Genomic DNA, 16,953 nt, shown 5'->3' with positions numbered 1-16,953 from the left:
ACTGATTCTCGTGGCCTATAGTACTGCGGCTGCCGCCGCACTTATTCCGTCTCGGTAAGGGCGATGCGACTGGCAACCGGCAAAATTCCCCAGCCCCGTGTGGACAGCCACACCCACCCCGTGCGCCATAGCAGTGCGTCTATTTACCGCGCAGCTGACGTTCCGTAAATATTTCGTGCCCCAGCATTATCGACAGAATCTGTCCCGGAGCTCCAGGCCGAACGTTAGCGGAAAGAGCCGAAATCCATGGAAACGTCTCCCCGTGTGCTTTCGGCCTCTCAAGTGATCGATAAACCCCAGCTGCCGACGCTGCCAGAGTGCGCGACTCGCAGCTGTTCGGCTCGCTTCGGTGAGGTTCGGGACTGGAGCTCTGAAACGGCGGTGTAGCGAAGGGTGAGTGTTTCGTCTGTCGCGTCGCGGGTACGGTGATCCTCTGCCCGTATTAGGTTCGTTTAAGTTGCTGCAGAGAGCTACTTGTAAGTGCCAGAAAACTGTCGTTACTCTGCATGCGTAGCTACAGTGATTTATGAACGCGCTTGGTGTTCGCGCTGCTCTAACGCTTCTCTTTCCACTTCTGCTTTGAATCTCGTTGTTTGGTCACCTGTGGCTCTCGTTGTCAACCCTTAATTTCCTTTCACGCGATGCTGGATTCGACCGTTCTAAAATTAAAATGCCGTGTTTCGTATTACGTCTTGCACGTTAAGAAAACGCCATGGTTAAATAAACTTATGATTCGAAAATCTGTCGACAGGACATCGCTGTTGTGTAACTTCTAGTTAAAATCGGGAAATGTAACGCTGGTATATAAACGTGTTTTCTACAATCTGTGTTTATTTACAGTTCCCAAACAAACTACTTTCTTAACATTGGACATGATGATCCTAGGTTTGCACTTATGTAATAGTTATGAAATAACCCCCAAAAGTAATTAGAACAAGTACATCGTTTTATATGTGCTAGCAACATTTCAATTCCTTGATGAAGCGGGCTGCTGTTATAAACGGAAGATTTCTGTTCTACGAACATAGAGACCATTTTCTTTGTTTTACTTCGATCATGGTCATTTCATTTTTACGAAATTTATTCGCTGATGGCGAATTCTTTAACATCAACTGTATTAGGTAGAAAAATACCTGTTGGTGATACATAAAAATTTATGCTGGACCAGGACTCGAAATCGGATTTCCCGATCGATGGTCGTCTTAACCATTTTAACTATCCTTACGTGTTCCCTGGACCGATCCTAACCTGCATATGCCACACAGTCTACATCCCCCAATGCTCGCAATATTAGTTGGATTCCCGCAAAGAGAGAATGAAAATGTGTGTTCAACGTTGTTATTGTTGTTGTTGTTGCGGTCTTCAGTCCTGAGACTGGTTTGATGCAGCTCTCCATGCTACCACGTTCTTATTATTATTGTCGTTTTGCCCGCCTAGGCTTGTAGCACTAATTACAAAATGTCTGTTCCTGCAGAGGTGCATGAAAGACATTGCTGACGATCCACAGCTGTACGAAATATTACGCAATTAATAACTGATTGCGAGTTCTTTGACATCAGTTGAATTAAGTAGAGAGATGCTACCTACCGGTGATACATGAAAATTTGCGCCCGAATGGGACTCGAACCCAGATTTCCCGCTTGTCGCGAGCGGTCACTTTAATCACTCGGCTAGCCGAGCACGCTTCCCAGACTGATTCGACCCCCCATAATTACGTCAATATGCCACACTGTCCACTGTCCCAAATACTCGCAACGTTAGGGTTCCCGTAATAGGGAGAATGAGAGTCGTGTTCAACGTTATCATCACTGTTTTGCTTGGGTAGGCTTTATTTAGCAATCTCTGTTCCTTCTGACATGCACACCTGTCTGAAGGGACAGGCATTGTAAAGTATAATTTTAATTTTTTGCTGTTACCTACCACAGCCTTAGATGATCTCTATATGTAGTCACTGCTAAGATGTGAAACTGGTGAATTCTGGTAAAAGAATTCTTATACATATCTGTTGGTTTTATGGTGCTCATTGCTCTTTACTGAGTAAGAATGAAGTCTGAGCTAGGTGGAGAGAGCAACCATAACATGTATTGTGCTATGAAACCAGACCTAGGACAGTGTCAGTCTGTGCTCTCATGTTGTGTTATGCACTAAATTATTCTTACAGTAATTCTTGCCCTTAGATGTTGAAGTTCGTAAAAGTGGATGTAGAAATACATCCGCTGCCTCAATAAGTTTTCGGCAGTATTCGCCATTTTCATATCTTAGCAGCGTTTACATATAGAGATCTCGGAAACTGACATACGGCCGGGAGTGTAGTGTTCTGACCACATGCCCCTCAATATCCGCATACATTGACGCCTGTGGGCTGAGGATGACACGGCGGCCGGTCGGTACTTTTGGGCCTTCATGGCCTGTTCAAGAGCAGTTTAGTTTAGTTTCAGTTTAGTTCTATGTAATGTCAGTTACGCAGAACAGCAACAGTATGGTACCAAAATAACTCTTAGAAAGTGTAGTAATTTTATCCTTCTTTTATTAGTGTGTGTTGACGAAACCTAGATAAAAGTGAGGTGTATAAAGGTATAAAAAAGCTGTTCACAAAATGTACCGTACAAATAATCGAAAGGAAAATGTATTACATGGCATTTGTGATAAGAAGCTGTATGAAATATTGTTCCAAATTATTCGCCGAATGGCAATTTCATGACATAGCTGTAGTGAGTATAGATGCATTCAGTGCTCTTTTCCTACTAAAAAAATACCTAATATTATAAATCCATACTAATACTATAAATGCGGAAGTAACTCTGTTACACTTTCACGAATAAACCGATTAACCGATTTTGTTAAAATCTGGTATGGAGATAGCTTGAATGCTGAGGAAGAATGTAGGCTACTTTAGAAAGTACTTATTTGAAGAATACGAAGCGAAATATGGAAAATAATTACTCTTTGAAAAAGCTGTTCACTCTCTTCCTTTTGAACTTTATCACATTTATGAAAATGCTATTATTGTTTGCTATGTCCTACATTATACGATCCAGCTAATTAATAAAATGCTTACACAGGGATTCCAACATTTCTGAGACCATTACCCCTGAGCACAGTCAGATATTAACTTGTACCCCAATCACCATCAGCACCTAACTAAAGTTTATAACGAAAAAGAATTTATTGAACAATTTCTTTTTTAAAATGATTAGAGGTAGATGATATTTAGTTTTTGATAGGCTTACCTAAAAAAAAATTTCATGGTGGTATGAAGCAATTCTCAGACCTTTGCAAGTGTTACCTAAAGCTACTTCTCAGAAAAGAAAGCTAACTGTCCATAGTGAGGCTGGACGCCGTAATCTCCCCCCTCCTTCCTAATTCCATATATGGTCCACATTAGTGTTTTATGAAGATTTGAGAGGACCAAAGATTACAATAAACTTTCTAGTTTACTTAGCTTTTCATGTAGAGTTGGCTCCTTCTTGTCTGGGGCTCTGATTCTTGAAGCTGAAAATGTCATACTTTAGATCCTCACGGTTGGATTGATCTAAATAAACTTGAAGATTGTTGTTCCAGAATTTTTGTTTTTATGTTAATATATTTTCGCACATTTTAGTATATCACACTGTGTTTTGATTTTTCATATTAAGAAAGCCGAAATTACATTGTTCGCACAAAATACAAAAATACGTCCGATCACATCAGAGGCGTGCTTACGACCCTCACACTCTGAGGAAATAACCATATTTTAAAGGGTTTACAATTTTTCTTACCAAATGGATTTCTACTAGTTTCTGTTACATTATTACTTTCGATTATTATTTCAGAAATGAATCCAGAAATAAACATAGTAACCAGTACAGTATTTCGTACTTAATAACAGAAATTTTAAGTGTACCAATAATTCGTAATTTCAAATGTACATTCAGAACTAGTAATTATCGATTATAACATCAAGACTAAAATATTTTATACAGTAATTCCTTTTAATAAATTTAGTTTGAAATATAACATACTGTGTATAAAATAATATTAAAGTGTTCAGAAAAGCAACTGAGATAATACTGAAATGTCCAAAATTCGGAAAATAATACTGCTATCGACAACTACTATTGAGGAAAGGTAATGCTAGAGGAGGATGTCCCGTTACAACACCCTTTGTTGCGAGAGGATGAAGATTTTCTGGGTCCTCAGTGATGAATCGACACTTCAGCTTAGTGGAAATCTGACCAAAAATAATGTGTGCCTCTGGGGGATCAGCAAATCCCCTTGAGGCGACACGGTTGCAGAGACTCCCTAAAACTGAATGTTTTTTATGCCATACTCTGGCTGAAAGTTTATGGGTCTTTAATTTTCAGTGAAGCAACTGAAACTGATGTTTCTTATCTTGAAGCGCCAGAACTATGGCTCTTTCCTCAATTGGGAGAAGCTGAATCACAGAACTTTTTTTTATTTGGCAGCAAGATGGTGCGCTGCCTCACTGGCATAACTCAGTGCGTGATCGTGCCTGACCGCTGGACTGGCCGCAAGAAGTCGGATGACACAGCTTGTTTTGTGTGACCTCAGTGTTCACACAGGGTCTCAAGCCACGTGATTTTTACTTTTGCGGGTTCATAAGGGGATCAAGTGTATGTGTCTCCGCTTCCTGCTGATCTTCCCGACTTTAGAAATAGTATTGTTGCAACAAATTACTCCAGACACGCTTGTCAAGGTTTCAGAAGAACTCACCTATCGATTAGATGGATGACGAATGGTGCTCGGATTGAACTCTTCTAAGAAAAACTAGTTGAGTTGCTCTTTCATTTGATGTATTATTTATATTGGTAAGTTGAGTATAATAAATGATACAAAGCCTTAAAACCCATATACTCATTTTGAAACACCCTGGAATCACTTGACTGCTGGACTTCTTGCTTCTGAACTGGCAGAAACAGGAAGACTTCAGGCTGCCAACGCTTTGCGTCTGATCACTGCCACTACTACCGGCTAATAATAATAATAATAGTAATAATAAGAACTATAAAGTGTCGGCCCTACAGCAGAGTAGTAGCCATTGTGCAGTTACTGTTGTGTTGTGAATTAGTTTGTTAATGTTGCGAATTAAATAATGAAGCAACTTCTGTTTCGTTGTGGGAACTACCTATCATTCGGAGAAAACATTTCACGACACATTTAAACATATTTGATGCATGTGCTCAATTTAACAGTTTTAGATGCATGGTACCAAGTATGTATGTGGTTGGTGGACTACGTGACGAAGATCGTCATACTTTCGTTTACGAAGTTGTAACCTCCACAACACTCTCATGAGTTGATGCTAGTATTTGAAAAGATGTAATTAGTGATAACTTACGTTATCAGCAGTGCAATCTTACGGGATGATTATAGTATACTAATGTTTTAAAAATGATTAAGTTTCGTGACAGAAACACAATTGCACCCTTTTGTTTTTACCCCTCAGAATTATTACATTTTACCCCTCAGGGGGTAATTACCGCCAAATTAGGAACCACTGCTCTACGTGTTTGATCCACACTTCCATAATACCAAGCACAAGCCTGTCACATTTTTGCCATTGATCATCAAGCGTCGCTTAGAATTTCATTGTTGCGTTCAAATTTACGCGAACAGTTCCCACCCGCTTTTTTTCCACTCGCCTCTGGATGTATGCATTGCCATCATTATTATTTTATCATCGACGTGCAAGTCAGTGAAGTGCAGTCAAAAGACTTGCACCAAGCTCTCGAACGTACCAACAGTCTTCCGGCCAATAAAGCCATACGCACATTTCATTTCATTTTGCTGATACTCGAGCGCAGCCGTAGGAAAAAGCTATAATGCAATGCTTTTACAATCATCAATGTGTTTAATCCATGGCAATCCATACTCCCATACTAATATTATAAATGCGACAGTATCTCCGTCTGTTACGTTTTCACTACAATACTGCTGAGCCGATGTGCATGAAATTTCCAGTGAGATATCTTGAATCCTGATGAAGAAGGCAGGCTACTTTACAAAGTGTGTAGTATAAGATATTTATTTATTTGAAGAATATTAAGCAAATTAATGAAACATATTTACTCTTTGAAAAAGCTGTTTACTCTTTCACATTTGAAATTTATCATATTTGTGAAAATGCTTTTATTGGTTGCTATGTTCTACGTAATATGATTCAACGTAATCAATATAATGCTTATTCAGCTCTCAGCGTGTTTAATCCATACTTCCGTGATAATACCAATATTATTAATTGCGAAAGTAACTCACTGTTAAGGCTTCGCGACTCTACCGCTGAACCAGTTCCAGTAACATTTGGTATGGAGATAGCCTAAACCATGACCAAGACCATAGGCTACTTTAGAAAGTTATATCTTTTTGAGTATAATTAACATTTTTGAAAGTGGTGTATGTGTGTGGAATGCTGACGACGCCGCAAGACCGCTACGGTCGCAGGTTCGAATCCTGCCTGGGGCATGGATGTGTGTGATGTCCTTAGGTTAGTTAGGTTTAAGTAGTTCTAAGTTCTAGGGGACTAATGACCTCAGAAGTTGAGTCCCATAGTGCTCAGAGCCATTTGAACCATTTGCTGACGACGCTAGCTCGATCGTCGGCGATTCTTAGTGTCTATAGATTATTCCGTGAAACTGCAAATCCAATGTTACTGTGCGCATGCTTCACGATATTGATTTCCTACACCACCTGCCATAGCTGGAAAGTTCTGGTGGAGATAAACAATAAAATCGGGCGGTAAGCCCGAGAAGCACATTTAAAAAGAGCTATAGTGACATTAGAAGAGACTTAAGCCCGTCGCATTTCAGTCGTTGAGCGTCACGGGTCTCTTAACAGTTTCCAAGACGTTTCAAGACTCAGAGCGATGGCGTTATTTAATGGCTGTACGACAAACAGAGAGTCTTAACTTTACGTACGGATCGTGAGAGGCGTTTGGTGAGGCTGCGTTTGATTATGATCTATCAACTATGTTAATCATAAATTAATCGTTATAGGGGGATGGATAAAAAATGTAGGCATCATAATACATTAAAATGTAGGGGAGAAATGGTTGGTATGTGTTGCTCCAGTGGCAAAATCTCAAATCCGGTACTAGGTAAGCCAGAGAAATCCCTAAAGCTCTACTGCTGCACGAATGTAATGAATCGGGACATTTTGTAAATACAAGGTGTATCAAAAAGAATCAACTGATTTAAAAAGATCATAGCTTTTATGTTATTTGTGATATGTGCGTGAACAACATACTGTTGGAAATACCAAACTCTTTGAGTTTTACATAGTTCCCACTAGGTAGCAGCAGCAGTGTGCGATCGCTTCAGTTCTAATAAAAATGGTGTCGGGGCAATAGAAAGCGTTTTGCGTTCGAGGTTTTGCGCAGCGCGGGGCTGTAATAAATGAACAATTCTGAGCCGGCCGTGGTGGCCGAGCGGCTCTAGGCGCCTCAGTCTGGAAGCGCGCTGCTGCTACGGTCGCAGGGTTCGAATCCTGCCTCGGACATAGATGTGCGTGATGCCCTTAGGTTAGTTAGGTTTAATTAGTACTAAGTCTAGGGAACTGATGACCTCAGATGTAAAGTCGCATAGTTCTTAGAGCCATTTGATTCATTTTTGAATAATGTAGGTACTATAATACATTAAAATGTAAGAGAGAAATGGTTGGTATGTGTTGCTGCAGTTGTAAAATCTCAAATCCAGTACTAGGTAAGCCAGAGAAATCCCTAAGGCTCTACTGCTGCACGAATGTAATGGACCGAGACGTTTTTTAAATACAGAGTGTATCAAAAAGAATCGTGGTATTTTAAAAAATCATAGCTATTATGTTATTTGAGATATGTGCTTGAACAACATACTGTTGAAAGAGCAAACTCTTGAGTTTTACATGGTTCCCACTAGGTAGCAGCAGCAGTGTGCGATCACTTCAGTTTAGTAAAAATGGTGTCGGGGCAGTAGAAAGTGTTTCGCGTTCGAGGTTTTGCGCAGTGCGGGTCAGTAATAACTGTTCAGCGTGACTTTCGTACTGGGAATGGTGTGGATCCCCCTGCAGCACAGAGCATTAGACGATGTCATGAACAATTCTGAGAAATAGGCAATTTTGTGTAAACGCAAATCACCCGGCCGTCCCCGAGTGTCTGACACACATGTCGAACGCATCCGCCGTAGTTTCACAAAGAGTTCTCAGAAATCCGTTCGCCGTGCAGCTCCACAGCTGAACATGTCCCCGATGTCCGTCTGGCGTGCGGTGCGTCGACGTTTACACATGAAACCGTACAAAATTCAGCTTCAGCAAGTTCTTCGTGAAGGTGACACACAACAACGTGTGAAGTTATGTAATTTCATTCCTGGCAAGATGGACGAAGACAGTTTTCTTCCATTAGTGACGAGGCAACGTTCCATTTAAATGGAAAAGTGAACCTTCATAAATGTGAGAATACGGGGTATAGAACAAACACAAGACGTTACACAATATGAGAGGGACTCTACAAAATATAATGTGTTTTTTGCAGTTTCACGGGAAAAGATGTATGGTCCATATTTCGTTGCCGAGAACACTTTTACAGGGAGCACACATCTCGATATGCTTGAGAACTTTCTTTTCCCACAGTTGAGGACTGATTCGAACGAACAGGGCGGGGCACCGGGAGTTTTTAAATCAAAGGATTACTGGACGATGGACGGTCGTACTGGACCAAATGATTCGGCCCTACATTACTGTCCTCGAAGGTCATTGGACCTGATTGTATACGATTATTTATTGTGGGGATTTATAAAAGACTCTGTTTGTGTGCCTCAGTTACCAACAACAGTGAATGAACTAAGACATCACATAACAGCAGCTGTGAAAGCTGTAACTCAAGACATGCTCGCTGCAGTGTGGGACAATTTGAATACTGCACTGACATACGCCGTGCATCTCAATGGGGGCATACTGAACACCTATGAAGAGGTATGAAAAAAAAGCTTTTTGAGTTTCCTGTTCATCAAAAAACAAAAGTCATTGTACATGTTTACCAGTTCCAGAAATACAGACGTGCCAAATCGGATGATTCTTTTTCATACACCTTGTATAATTAGTAAATAAAGTGCATGTTATCAGATTCCACAGACAGTAAAGTAACAGAAACACTTTCATTATGTACCTACATAAGGGACTGCATACATTTTTACGCGTAAATGTCTATAAACACAAACATATCGTAAAATTACTGGCTTGCTTACTCGCCATCACTCACCGTAACAAAACTACTGGAACGGGAGTGAAGAAGCGAATAACAGATAGTTTAACTACAAAACTACATTGTAATTAACACTGCCTAGTATTATAACAGTTTCCAGACTGACATCAGTTCATGACCTTTGTTGTCTTCATGCCTTCTTACTTTATTCCTGGTAACAGCAGCAATAAACCAAAAGGGTGCACCATCCGTAGGTGGAAACAACTGCAATAGAGGGCCAACCAGTTTAACGAACATCACATTGCTGACAGTCGAAAGCTGGAATGAAGCTGTTGTAAGTGTGATAATGAGATTCATTTGCAAAAACCCACGCTCACATTCAATAGTAGGAATAGGAACTCATGTCACTGCATTGAGAAGAGGCAGAAGGCATGCTGGCATTTTCTTCTCCATCAAATAAGCCGGCCGAAGTGGCCGTGCGGTTAAAGGCGCTGCAGTCTGGAACCGCAAGGCCGCTACGGTCGCAGGTTCGAATCCTGCCTCGGGCATGGATGTTTGTGATGTCCTTAGGTTAGTTAGGTTTAACTAGTTCTAAGTTCTAGGGGACTAATGACCTCAGCAGTTGAGTCCCATAGTGCTCAGAGCCATTTGAACCATTTTTTTTCCATCAAATAATCACCAAGTACTCTAAGTATCCATCTCTCCGGAAGGCCAAAACGACGACATAAGGTTTCACGAAATGTTATTCCATAATTTTAAGAACAAGTAGATAAGTCCAACACTTCCACACGTCCAGAGATAGCAATATCCTCTGTCTGCAGAAGACGATTCTCCAGTCTCTATTTTAGAAATCAATAAATCTGCTGGTCTAAATACGTCTGCTTTTGTTCCAGTTTCCAGTGCAATTCCTCTGTTGTTCAGCTCCTCCAATGCTTTGAGAGCTTCACAGTAATGGGACCCGCTGTGTTTTTCACGTATTGTGCAGTATGATGAATAATACACTACTGGTCATTAAAATTGCTACACCAAGAAGAAATTCATTGGACAAATGTATTATACTAGAACTGACGTGTGATTACATTTTCACGCAATTTCGGTGCATAGATCCTGAGAAATCAGCACCCAGAACAACCACCTCTGGCCGCAATAACGGCCTTTATACACCTGGGCATTGAGTCGAACAGAGCTTGGATGGCGTGTACAGGTACAGCTGCCCATGCAGCTTCAACACGATAACACAGTCCATAAAGTCCGCAGCTCGTGGTCGTGCGGTAGCGTTCTCGCTTCCCACGCCTGGGGTCCCGGGTTCGATTCCCGGCAGGTCAGGGATATTCTCTGCCTCGTGATGACTGGGTGTTGTGTGATGTCCTTAGGTTAGTTAGGTTTAAGTAGTTCTAAGTTCTAGGGGACTGATGACCATAGATGTTACGTCCCAAAGTGCTCAGAGCCATTTGAATCATTTTTGAACAGTCCATCAAGAGTAGTGACTGGCGTATTGTGACGAGCCAGTTGCTCGGCCACCATTGACCAGACGTTTACAGTTGGTGAGAGATCTGAAGAATGTGCTGGCCAGGGCAGCAGTCGAACATTTTCTGTCTCCAGAAAGGCCCGTACAGGACCTGCAACATGCGGTCGTGCATTATCCTGCTGAAATGTAGAGTTTCGCAGCGATCGAATGAAGGGTAGAGCCACGGGTCGTAACACATCTGAAATGTAACGTCCACTGTTCAAAGTGCCGTCAATGCGAACAAGAGGTGACCGAAACGTGTAACCAATGGAACCCTATACCATCACGCCCAGTGATACGCCAGTATGGCGATGACGAATACACGCTTTCAATGTGCGTTCACCGCGATGTCGCCAAACACGGATGCGACCATAATGATGCTGTAAACAGAACCTGGATTCACCCGAAAAAATGACGTTTTGCCATTCGTGCACCTAGGTTCGTCGTCGAGTACACCATCGCAGGCGCTCCTGTCTTTGATGCAGCGTCAAGGGTAAGCGCTGCCATGGTCTCCGAGCTGATAGTCCATGCTGCTGCAAACGTCGTCGAACTGTTCGTGCAGATGGTTGTCTTGCAAACGTCCCCATCTGTTGACTCAGGGGTCGAGACTAGAGGTCTGCATTATCTCCGATTTTTACCGGCGAATCCCGCTCGCCCCTCTGGCTCTCGAAGTACGCGGCTGAGCGTCCTCTTCCGCCGGCTGTGGGCAGCCGATCGCCAGCGCTCGGCCGAGTGCGCCAGACGCTCGGCCGGTCGCCAGTAACTGGTGGACTCTGTGCCAGCGAGCGCCGCTCCGTCACACTCCTTGAGATCAGAGGCCACCGCTTCACATTAACCACTCACTTATTTCTTTTACAAATGTCTTTCGTTGTTTACTACCAGTTCTATGACCTAAACAATACGCTTGTATCTGTTACATTTGATGTTTGTTAATATGTTGCAGACTACTAAAGGTTCGCCTTTGAGGTTATCATGTATTCCAGTAATTGTAACGTTAAAAACTGTAATGTCTGTATTTAGTATTTTGTTCCGTTCGGTAGACAAACGGGAGCACAGTAGTCTAATCATGGACTATGTGTAGCCTATCTCCAAACTCGGCCACGTATACGTTGCACTATCATTGAATGCAGGATCGGGAAAAAATGACGGAGTTAAAAGTAATACTCACGAAATTTTGTTGCACAAACGTTAATTTCTGAACAAATTATGACCTGTAAATAACGTTACAAGTGAATCATGACTATACAATTCGTTTTTCGTCATTGGTGCTCCCTGATACACAGGCGTCATTTGTGTTCCTGGAGCTATTACTACAGCTGGCGGTTTGAACTTCTTCCTTTGAAGTCAATGAAAGTGGAACCATACATTTATAGAGTTTTAGGAATATTTCCTTTCTTGTGATTACGTGGTATGTTGTGAATACTTACGTAATTGTGATGGATCAATAAGAGATCAACCACCTTGTCTGATACCAGGCACGATCTTTTGCTGGACAGCAGGTGACCGGCCTGGCTAAAATTTCTCTCGCTGGCAGCACTAGTGGCAGGAATACAGAGAACTCTTCTGGCTACTACCGACAGCCTTGGAAATAACCCCGCGTGGGTTTCCACCACTGCAAAATTTGTCCTTCGTCACAGTTACAGTCGGATTTGGAGAGCGAAAGGTACCTGTCGAGTTCATTGGTAGTAACTGTGTGTTCATCTTCGTCGTCCTCATCCGAACTCCAGTCCATCCTGGACTTTTTCATGGGAAGAACGTGGTCAGTGTTTGCTTGAATGGACTCTAAACACGAATGAAAACATCCGTAAGATATTCCTGTCACCTTCCAATATGTATACACCGTAGTTAGAATTATTGGTTACTAAACGACTATATTTACGGTGACATTTTATATATATCGCACAAATGACATCAAAACGCATTGTGGAACGTTTAAGCTGCGAAACCTTTCCCAAATATCACATTGTAGACGTAATAAATGTTGATCTAACGAAAGATGGCAGATTAGACAAACAAACATTCGTTTACTAATTGGTTACAGTGAATGAACCTTACCATTTACGGGCAGTTCCGAGTGCAATCGTCGAACTTCAGCATACGCGGCTTGCTTTTCGTCTGCTGTGAGTTTCTTCAAATGACGCCGTGATGGCCATAGAACCGCGGCAACGTAATGGATTGCCTCAATTTTGCACTTCTCTGTGATGAAGTATGCTGCTCTCCTTTTTATTTTCGCCATGAGCTGAAAAGGAAACCCAATATACATAACTGCACTCTGATAATTCAACAGTTGTATAAAGGATCGTAACCTATAGAAAGCGTTCTCACCTCGTTGTCACTGTCTATTGGTTCACAATGATGTAACAGACTCTTGTACCACGGCAGCACACGTTCCAGCGTTGTTACCTTTGCAGTTTCCAAATCCAAACTCGCTTCTTTAAAGGGGGTTAGAAAAGCGACAACGTCTCGTACGCATCCATCTTGGAAGGTTTCTAAGAGTGTCGATTGGCCCCGGGATTCTAGTAGATCTCGAATATCGTCGATTTGACTTATGACGGAATTGAGCATTAACAGTATACTGTTCCACCGAGTTACAGCTTCTTGCTTCACAGAGTGCCGCAGACGCCCCGAGTGACCCGATCTCTTCAAATAGCTTACTATAGCTCTTGCTGATAGTAGACACGACAGGACTTCAGGGGCTTCGTCTTCTAAAAACGTCTCTTGAAATGTGTGACGAAGCACAGTCATCAAGCAGTAATCAAAGCAAGGCAAACGGTCGTAAGATTCAAGTGCCTTCTTCATATTAGCTCCTTGGTCGGTGACAAAGTAAAATTTCCTAAGATCATTCTTGTTAATTCCTAACTCAAGCATCCACTCTTCGATTTCGTACCGTATGTTCTCTCATGTCTTAGGTACGTCCGGAAACTCGGCTGTTATCAAAACAAGCGTTTTTAGCTGCCACTCATCATTCACATAATGCGACGCCACAGTCAAAAAATTTCTCTTGTTGTAGTTATTAGACCACAGATCAGCGTCTAAAGCGCACATTTTGTTCTTTAAAGCACATATTAGCTTGGGCACCATTATCACCCGTATTTTGTCTGCCTTTTCTTTAATATGCCGCGATACAGTGGTAGGGTGTGGAAGAACATCTTCTATACTGACTTTGCCGTAAGTGGCGCCAACATTGATGAGTTCCTGCGAATAATTCTTGAAGCCAATCTTACTACAAGTATTTAACGGTAGCAAATCTATTCCACTCATATCGACCAACCTATCAACAACTTTCTTTATGCTACTTGGTACTGCAAGTGGCCGGTGGACTTCTGCTCCGCATTTACTTTTGCAGTGGCGAATCATACCTGTTGTGCTTCACTGGTACGAAAGTATGGTATCACATGTGGTACATTGCTCGAAACCAGCAGAAGCCCGCGTGACAGGATCCACTAAAAGTGCAAACGACTTCCAAGGTTCACCTTTCGCCTCCTCTTCCGACATGTCTTTCTTCTACACGACTAATGAGCCGCTCCTAATTCTCTTCATAATACTTCTCTTCGTTTCATGAATGGAACGTTTACGACCTATACTTGGTTTACCCATAACGATGTCTGCGCTGCTCAAAGCCAGGTCGTCAACTGCGTTTACACACGGTTTCTAATGCGATTCGACACGGTAGAGCGCGCAGCGGTTGTAATGTCACCGGCCGAGATTGCGAGTACGATCGAGCGCCTGGCAGTGCTCGACAGTCCAACCGATAACCGAGAGGTGGGGCGGACAACTGGCCACGTGTTGCATTAGACGGCCACAGCCGTGTCGCAGCGTGGGCCTTTCCCAGCCGTCGAACAGCGGCACGAAATGGGAAATGCTCGAGCGGTTGTTTTCATCGAAATGCAGAGCTGTAGTCGAGACGTGGCTGCACGGTCCGTTACATCCATGCGCATAAGATGCCTGTCATCTCGACTGCTAGTGATACGAGGCCGTTGGGATCCAGCACGGCGTTCCGTATAACCCTCCTGAACGCACCGATACCATATTCTGCTAACAGTCACTGGATCTCGACCAACGCGAGCAGCAATGTCGCGATACGATAAACCCCAATCGCGATAGGCTACAATCCGACCTTTATCAAAGTCGGAAACGTGATGGTACGCATTTCTCCTCCTTACACGAGGCATCACAACAACGTTTCACCAGGCAACGCCGGTCAACTGCTGTTTGTGTGTGAGAAATCGGTTGGAAACTTTCCTCATGTCAGCACGTTGTAGGTGTCGTCACCGGCGCCAACCTTGGGTGAATGCTCTGAAAAGCTAATCATTTGCACATCACAGCATCTTCATCCTGTCGGTTAAATTTCGCGTGTGTAGCACGTCATCGTCGTGGTGTAGCAATTTTAGTGGCCAGTAGTGTAATATTAATACCTGAATTCTCAGAATGTAAAATGCGGCTCACGTCACTTCCTTTAAGTTCTTGCTAGTCAATTTCGGTCCCAGAATCAACCGGCCGCTGTGGCCGAACGGTTATAGGCGCTTCAGTCTGGAACCGCGCGACCGCTACGGTTCGAATCCTGGCTCGGGCATGGATGTGAGTGATGTCTTTAGGTTAGTTAGGTTTAAGTAGTTCTAAGTTCTAGGGGACTGATGACTTCAGATGTTAAGTCCCATAGAGCTCAGAGCCATTTGAGCCATCCCAAAATCACTGAAAGATTGATTCTTTGCACCAAGTAGTATTTGGATAGAAGCTTGATCTGTGGAGCTTCCTGTGCGTTTAAATATTTTTCCCGTAAAGAAACCATCTCTGCTTTTCTTGAATCTCATGAAGATGATACAGTACGGTAGCCCAAGGCAATGTTCATGCCTAGTTTATTTCTTTCTACGCTGATATTTTCTACTCCTTTGCAAACTTTGCAGCCAGGTTGTTTGTCTGAAACGATTAACCACTCATTTTTTTCACAAAATGAAGTTCTACAGCCTGCACGATCATTTGACTTGCTATCGTAGACATGTTCGTTCACTGGGTTCAGTGACCAGAACAAGTAAAATTGTTTGTTATTTTGCTGCACATCTTACCTTAAGATTAGATTAGATTAGTACTTGTTCCATAGATCATGAATACGACACTTCGTAATGATGTGGAACGTATCAGGTTAATAAAAGGTGTCTATACAAGATATTAAATTAAAAAAAATATTACATGACACTTAATATCTTTATTTTATTTTATTTTTTGTGGGGGTTAAGGAAATTACCCACTTACTATATCCAAAAATTCATCTAATGAGTAGAAGGAGTTTCCATTAAGAAATTCTTTCAGTTTCCTTTTAAATGCTATATGGCTATCTGTCAGACTTCTGATGCTATTAGGTAAGTGACCAAAGACTTTTGTGGCAGCATAATTTACCCCCTTCTGAGCCAAAGTTAGTTTTAACCTTGAGTAGTGAAGCTCATCCTTTCTCCTAGTGTTATAGCCATGTAAACTGTTATTATTTTTGAATTCGCTCGGATTGTTAATAACAAATTTCGTAAGTGAATCTATATATTGTGAGGCTACAGTGAAGATCTCTAGCTCTTTAAATAAGTGTCTGCAGGATGATCTTGGATGAGCTCCAGCAATTATTCTGATTACACGCTTTTGTGCAATGAACACTCTTTTACTCAGTGACGAGTTACCCCAGAATATGATGCCATACGAAAACAGAGAATGAAAATAGGCGTGGTAAGCTGAGATGTATATCGCCAAAATTTGCAATGACCCTAATAGCAGAAGTATGCTGAACTCAAACGTTTCAGTAGATCCTCAGTGTGTTTTTTCCAGTTCAACCCCTCATCGATACATAAACCTAGAAATTTTGAATATTCTACCATAGCTACCGATTTCTGATCGAAGTCTATATTTATTAATGGTGTCATTCCATTTACTGTGTGGAACTGTATATACTGTGTTTTGTCAAAGTTGAATGGGAGCCCATTTGCAGAGATCTTAATGATTTTCTGAAAAACATCGTTTACAATTTCACCAGTTAATTCTTGTCTGCTGGGTGTGATTGCTACACTTGTATTATCGGCAAAAAGTACCAGCTTTGCATCTTCGTGAATATAGAATGGCAAGTCATTAATATATATTAAGAACAGCAGAGGACCCAAGACCGAACCTTGCGGCGCCCCGTTCTTGATTGTTCCCCAGTTTGAGAAATCACCAGTTTTTTGCAACCAGTTTAATACCTAAGACACAGTCGAAAAACAGAGGCCAATCAAATATTCGTGTAGCCCTCATTTCTCAGCCG

At 42.1% G+C, this 16,953-nt stretch overlaps 1 protein-coding gene across 2 annotated transcripts in view; it reads left to right on the top strand.

Moving 5' to 3' along the window:
* Positions 1-359: 359 nt before the first annotated feature.
* LOC124804930 (mediator of RNA polymerase II transcription subunit 25) overlaps positions 360-16,953 on the top strand; it is a 314,698-nt gene continuing 298,104 nt past the window's right edge. For both annotated transcript variants that reach the window (XM_047265308.1, XM_047265306.1), the window contains exon 1: positions 360-476. The gene's annotated coding sequence lies outside the window, so the exon portion shown is untranslated. The remainder of the gene's footprint in view (positions 477-16,953) is intronic.

Source organism: Schistocerca piceifrons, chromosome 7 (assembly GCF_021461385.2).
Source record: "Schistocerca piceifrons isolate TAMUIC-IGC-003096 chromosome 7, iqSchPice1.1, whole genome shotgun sequence".
Taxonomy (NCBI): domain Eukaryota; kingdom Metazoa; phylum Arthropoda; class Insecta; order Orthoptera; family Acrididae; genus Schistocerca; species Schistocerca piceifrons.
This window is presented reverse-complemented; position numbering and strand designations above follow the sequence as displayed.